Here is a 7,500-nt window from a genome sequence, read left to right as displayed (position 1 = left end):
AAAGATACGTACTTTTCTGCAACCCGAACGGCCGTTGGGCCGTCGAATCAGAATTTGGCAAGAGTCGTACACGGGACCGACGGGACAATGCGGCACGAGATCACATCGACCTGACCATGTGGGGCAACTATATTCCGAAACGCAACGTACCAGCAGACACGGGTCCAAAGACGCTCATGTGTTTGTAGCCTACATCGGTCAAGCGAACCGATCATCCGCCCGTGCAATGCACGGGAGGTTTACACGAAGGACGCGTGTGTCACACCCGCAACGATAAAGTTTTGGGGGCAACTATATTCCGAAAGGCAACGTCGTTGCAACTTTGTCTAGTCGGTCTCATGCACGGGATATGCTACTTTCCTGTTTCCCAAGCCAAGTTAGGCTGTTGGGTCAGAATTTCACGGGACACGTACACGGGACCGGCGGGACAAGGCTGCACGATATCCCGACAAGCTGACCGTGTGCGAAATGATACGTACTTTTCTGCAACCCGAACGGCCGTTGGACCGTCGGATCAGAATTTGGCACGAGTCGTACACGGGACCGACGGGACAACGCGGCACGAGATCACATCGACCTGACCGTGTGCGGAAACGATACGTACTTTTCTGCAACCCGAACAGCCGTTCCACCGACGGATCAGAATTTGGCATGAGTCGTACACGGGACAGGAGAACGACGGGACATCCGAGCCAACGTTTGGGAAAAGCAAGGGTTACGGGAGAAGCGGGAGGTTTGCATATGATTTCATATGCAAACCCACCGATTTCCCACACCCAAGCAGGGAGGAGCCCCCTCCTCCCTAATATACCCGAGGGTTTTAGCCCCCCTTGGGACCCCTGCCCTTCGTTTGTGAAGAAGGGGTACACTGTTTTTCCCCGGATCCCCGTTTACACGTTTTTTGGCCCGTATGGCCGTACATGCATCCGTCCATGCCACGTACATGGTTTTCACCCGTTTTCCATGGTGCGCGCCCAGTTTTTTTCAACATGGCCCCCGTGCCCGTTTTTTCCCATTTCCTCACGTTCACGTTTTTTGGCCCGTGTGGCCGTACGTGCACCCGTTCATGCCACGCACATGGTTTTCACCCGTTTTCCATGGTGCGCACCCAGTTTTTTGCAACAGGGCCGTCGTACCCCGTGTTTCCCCGTTTCCTCAAGTTCACGTTTTTTGCCCCGTGTGCCCGTACGTTCATCCGTCCATGCCACGCACATGGTTTTCACCCGTTTTCCATGGCGTGCCCAGTTTTTTGCAACACGGGCGTCGTACCCCATTCTTTCCCGTTTCCTCAGGTTCACGTTTTTTGGCCCGTGTGCCCGTACGTGCATCCGTCCATTCCACGCACATGGTTTTCCCCTGTTTTCCATGGTGCGCGCCCAGTTTTTTGCAACACGGCCGTCGTACCCGTTTTTTCCCCGTTTCCTCACGTTCACGTTTTTTGGCACGTGTGCCCGTACGTGCATCCGTCCATGCCACGCACATGGTTTGCCCCAGTTTTGCATGGTGTGCGCCCAGTTTATTGCAACACGGCCCCGTACCCATTTTTCCCGTTTCCTCACGTTCACGTTTTTTGGCCCGTGTGCCCGTACGTGCATCCTTCCATGCCACACACAAGGTTTTCACCCGTTTTCCATGGTGCGCGTCCAGTTTTTGTAACACGGCCGTCATACCCCGTGTTTCCCCGTTTCCTCAAGTTCACGTTTTTTGGCCCGTGTGCCCGTACGTTCATCCGTCCATGCCACGCACATGGTTTTCACCCGTTTTCCATGGCGCGCGCCCAGTTTTTTGCAACACGGCCGTCGTACCCCGTTCTTTCCTGTTTCCTCACGTTCACGTTTTTTGGCCTGTGTGCCCGTACGTGCCTCCGTCCATTCCACGCACATGGTTTTCCCCTGTTTTCCTTTGTGCGCGCCCAGTTTTTTGCCACATGGCCGCCGTACCCGTTTTTCCCCGTTTCCTCACGTTCACGTTTTTTGGCCCGTGTGCCCGTACGTGCATCCGTCCATGCCACGCACATGGTTTTCCCTAGTTTTCCATGGTGCGCGCCTAGTTTATTGCAACACGGCCCCGTACCCGTTTTTCCCGTTTCCTGACGTTCACGTTTTTTGGCCCATGTGCCCGTACGTGCATCCTTCCATGCCACGCACATGGTTTTCACCCGTTTTCCATGGTGCGCGCCCAGTTTTTTGCAACACGTCCGCCGTACCCGCTTTTTCCCCGTTTCCTCACGTTCACGTTTTTTGGCCCGTGTGCCCGTACGTGCATCCTTCCATGCCACACACATGGTTTGCCCCAGTTTTCCATGGTGCGCGCCCAGTTTATTGCAGCACGACCCCGTACCCGTTTTTCCCATTTCCTCACGTTCACGTTTTTTGGCCCGTGTGCCCGTACGTGCATCCTGCCATGCCACGCACAAGGTTTTCACCCGTTTTCCATGGTGCGCGCCCAGTTTTTTGCAACACGGCCGTCATACCCCGTGTTTCCCCGTTTCCTCAAGTTCACATTTTTTGGCCCGTGTGCCCGTACGTTCATCCGTCCATGCCACGCACATGGTTTTCACCCGTTTTCCATGGCGCGCGCCCAGTTTTTTGCAACACGACCGTTAGTGGTTTTTAGTGGTTTTTTATCGTACATACTTGGTTGCAATGGTGGCTATGGTGGGAAAGTCGCAGAGTTAGTGGTTTTTTATCGTACATACTTGGTTGCAATGGTGGCTATGGTGGGAAAGTCGCAGAGTTAGTGGTTTTTATCATACGTACTTGGTGGCAATGGTGGCAACGTTGGCAATGGTGGGAAAGTCGCAGAGTTAGTTGTTTTTATCGTATGTACTTCGTGGTAATGGTGGGAAAATCACAGAGTTAGTGGTTTTTTATCGTACTTACTTGGTGGCAATGGTGGCAATGGTGGCAATGGTGGGAAAGTCGCAGAGTTAGTGGTTTTTGATCGTACGTACTTGCTGGCAATGGTGGCAATGGTGGGAAAGTCACAGAGTTAGTGGTTTTATATCATACGTACTTGGTGGCAATGGTGGGAAAGTCGCAGAGTTAGTGGTTTTTATCGTATGTACTTCGTGGCAATGGTGGCAATGGTGGGAAAGTCACAGAGTTAGTGGTTTTTTATCGTACGTACTTGGTGGGAATGGTGGCAATGATGCCAATGGTGGGAAAGTCGCAGAGTTAGTGGTTTTTTATCGTACGTACTTGGTGGCAATGGTGGCAATGGTGAGAAAGTCGTAGAGTTAGTGGTTTTTTATCGTACATACTTGATGGCAATGGTGGCTATGGTGGGAAAGTCGCAGAGTTAGTGGTTTTTATCGTACGTACTTGGTGGCAATGGTGGCAATGGTGGCAATGGTGGGAAAGTCGCAGAGTTAGTGGTTTTTATCGTATGTACTTGGTGGCAATGGTGGGAAAATCATAGAGTTAGTGGTTTTTTATCGTACAAACTTGGTGGCAATGGTGCCAATGGTGGCAATGGTGGGAAAGCCGCAGAGTTAGTGGTTTTTTATCGTATGTAGTTGGTGGCAGTGGTGGCAATGGTGGAAAAGTCGCAGAGTTAGTGGTTTTTTATCGTACGTACTTGGTGGCAATGGTGGCAATGGTGGGAAAGTCGCAGAGTTAGTGGTTTTTTATCGTATGTAGTTGGTGGCAGTGGTGGCAATGGTGGAAAAGTCGCAGAGTTAGTGGTTTTTTATCGTACGTACTTGGTGGCAATGGTGGCAATGGTGGGAAAGTCGCAGAGTTAGTGGTTTTTTATAGTATGTACTTGGTGGCAATGGTGGGAAACTCGCAGAGTTAGTGGTTTTCTATCGTATGTACTTGGTGGCAATGGTGGCAATGGTGGCAATGGTGGGAAAGTCGCAGAGTTAGTGGTTTTTATCGTACGTACTTGGTGGCAATGCTGGAAATGGTGGGAAAGTCGTAGAGTTAGTGGTTTTTTTATTGTACGTACTTGCTAGGAATGGTGACAATGGTGGGAAAGTCGTAGAGTTAGTTGTTTTTAATCGTACGTACTTGGTGGCAATGGTGGGAAAGTCGCAGAGTTAGTGGTTTTTATCGTACGTACTTGGTGGCAATGGTGGCAATGTTGGGAAAGTTGCAGAATCAGTGGTTTTTTTATCGTACGTACTTGGTGGCAATGGTGGCAATGGTGGGAAATTTGCAGAGTTAGTGGTTTTTTATCGTATGTACTTGGTGGCAATGGTGGCAATGGTGGGAAAGTCGCAGAGTTAGTGGTTTTTTATCTTACGTACTTGCTGGAAATGGTGGCAATGGTGGGAAAGTCACAGAGTTAGTTGTTTTTTATCATACGTACTTGGTGGCAATGGTGGCAATGGTGGGAAAGTCACAGAGTTAGTGGTTTTTATCGTATGTACTTGGTGGCAATGGTGGCAATGGTGGGAAAGTCGCAGAGTTAGTGGTTTTTTATCGTACGTACTTGGTGGCAATGGTGGCAATGATGTCAATGGTGGGAAAGTCGCAGATTTCGTGGTTTTTTATCGTATGTACTTGGTGGCAATGGTGGCAATGGTGAGAAAGTCGCAGAGTTAGTGGTTTTTTATCGTACATACTTGGTTGCAATGGTGGCTATGGTGGGAAAGTCGCAGAGTTAGTGGTTTTTATCATACGTACTTGGTGGCAATGGTGGCAACGTTGGCAATGGTGGGAAAGTCGCAGAGTTAGTTGTTTTTATCGTATGTACTTCGTGGTAATGGTGGGAAAATCACAGAGTTAGTGGTTTTTTATCGTACTTACTTGGTGGCAATGGTGGCAATGGTGGCAATGGTGGGAAAGTCGCAGAGTTAGTGGTTTTTGATCGTACGTACTTGCTGGCAATGGTGGCAATGGTGGGAAAGTCACAGAGTTAGTGGTTTTATATCATACGTACTTGGTGGCAATGGTGGGAAAGTCGCAGAGTTAGTGGTTTTTATCGTATGTACTTCGTGGCAATGGTGGCAATGGTGGGAAAGTCACAGAGTTAGTGGTTTTTTATCGTACGTACTTGGTGGGAATGGTGGCAATGATGCCAATGGTGGGAAAGTCGCAGAGTTAGTGGTTTTTTATCGTACGTACTTGGTGGCAATGGTGGCAATGGTGAGAAAGTCGTAGAGTTAGTGGTTTTTTATCGTACATACTTGATGGCAATGGTGGCTATGGTGGGAAAGTCGCAGAGTTAGTGGTTTTTATCGTACGTACTTGGTGGCAATGGTGGCAATGGTGGCAATGGTGGGAAAGTCGCAGAGTTAGTGGTTTTTATCGTATGTACTTGGTGGCAATGATGGGAAAATCATAGAGTTAGTGGTTTTTTATCGTACAAACTTGGTGGCAATGGTGCCAATGGTGGCAATGGTGGGAAAGCCGCAGAGTTAGTGGTTTTTTATCGTATGTAGTTGGTGGCAGTGGTGGCAATGGTGGAAAAGTCGCAGAGTTAGTGGTTTTTTATCGTACGTACTTGGTGGCAATGGTGGCAATGGTGGGAAAGTCGCAGAGTTAGTGGTTTTTTATCGTATGTAGTTGGTGGCAGTGGTGGCAATGGTGGAAAAGTCGCAGAGTTAGTGGTTTTTTATCGTACGTACTTGGTGGCAATGGTGGCAATGGTGGGAAAGTCGCAGAGTTAGTGGTTTTTTATAGTATGTACTTGGTGGCAATGGTGGGAAACTCGCAGAGTTAGTGGTTTTCTATCGTATGTACTTGGTGGCAATGGTGGCAATGGTGGCAATGGTGGGAAAGTCGCAGAGTTAGTGGTTTTTATCGTACGTACTTGGTGGCAATGCTGGAAATGGTGGGAAAGTCGTAGAGTTAGTGGTTTTTTTATTGTACGTACTTGCTAGGAATGGTGACAATGGTGGGAAAGTCGTAGAGTTAGTTGTTTTTAATCGTACGTACTTGGTGGCAATGGTGGGAAAGTCGCAGAGTTAGTGGTTTTTATCGTACGTACTTGGTGGCAATGGTGGCAATGTTGGGAAAGTTGCAGAATCAGTGGTTTTTTTATCGTACGTACTTGGTGGCAATGGTGGCAATGGTGGGAAATTTGCAGAGTTAGTGGTTTTTTATCGTATGTACTTGGTGGCAATGGTGGCAATGGTGGGAAAGTCGCAGAGTTAGTGGTTTTTTATCTTACGTACTTGCTGGAAATGGTGGCAATGGTGGGAAAGTCACAGAGTTAGTTGTTTTTTATCATACGTACTTGGTGGCAATGGTGGCAATGGTGGGAAAGTCACAGAGTTAGTGGTTTTTATCGTATGTACTTGGTGGCAATGGTGGCAATGGTGGGAAAGTCGCAGAGTTAGTGGTTTTTATCGTACGTACTTGGTGGCAATGGTGGCAATGATGTCAATGGTGGGAAAGTCGCAGATTTCGTGGTTTTTTATCGTATGTACTTGGTGGCAATGGTGGCAATGGTGAGAAAGTCGCAGAGTTAGTGGTTTTTTATCGTACATACTTGGTTGCAATGGTGGCTATGGTGGGAAAGTCGCAGAGTTAGTGGTTTTTATCATACGTACTTGGTGGCAATGGTGGCAACGTTGGCAATGGTGGGAAAGTCGCAGAGTTAGTTGTTTTTATCGTATGTACTTCGTGGTAATGGTGGGAAAATCACAGAGTTAGTGGTTTTTTATCGTACTTACTTGGTGGCAATGGTGGCAATGGTGGCAATGGTGGGAAAGTCGCAGAGTTAGTGGTTTTTGATCGTACGTACTTGCTGGCAATGGTGGCAATGGTGGGAAAGTCACAGAGTTAGTGGTTTTATATCATACGTACTTGGTGGCAATGGTGGGAAAGTCGCAGAGTTAGTGGTTTTTATCGTATGTACTTCGTGGCAATGGTGGCAATGGTGGGAAAGTCACAGAGTTAGTGGTTTTTTATCGTACGTACTTGGTGGGAATGGTGGCAATGATGCCAATGGTGGGAAAGTCGCAGAGTTAGTGGTTTTTTATCGTACGTACTTGGTGGCAATGGTGGCAATGGTGAGAAAGTCGTAGAGTTAGTGGTTTTTTATCGTACATACTTGATGGCAATGGTGGCTATGGTGGGAAAGTCGCAGAGTTAGTGGTTTTTATCGTACGTACTTGGTGGCAATGGTGGCAATGGTGGCAATGGTGGGAAAGTCGCAGAGTTAGTGGTTTTTATCGTATGTACTTGGTGGCAATGGTGGGAAAATCATAGAGTTAGTGGTTTTTTATCGTACAAACTTGGTGGCAATGGTGCCAATGGTGGCAATGGTGGGAAAGCCGCAGAGTTAGTGGTTTTTTATCGTATGTAGTTGGTGGCAGTGGTGGCAATGGTGGAAAAGTCGCAGAGTTAGTGGTTTTTTATCGTACGTACTTGGTGGCAATGGTGGCAATGGTGGGAAAGTCGCAGAGTTAGTGGTTTTTTATCGTATGTAGTTGGTGGCAGTGGTGGCAATGGTGGAAAAGTCGCAGAGTTAGTGGTTTTTTATCGTACGTACTTGGTGGCAATGGTGGCAATGGTGGGAAAGTCGCAGAGTTAGTGGTTTTTTATA

Source organism: Hordeum vulgare, chromosome 7H (assembly GCF_904849725.1).
Source record: "Hordeum vulgare subsp. vulgare chromosome 7H, MorexV3_pseudomolecules_assembly, whole genome shotgun sequence".
Taxonomy (NCBI): Eukaryota; Viridiplantae; Streptophyta; class Magnoliopsida; order Poales; family Poaceae; genus Hordeum; species Hordeum vulgare.
Note: the sequence above shows the minus strand (reverse complement) of the source record.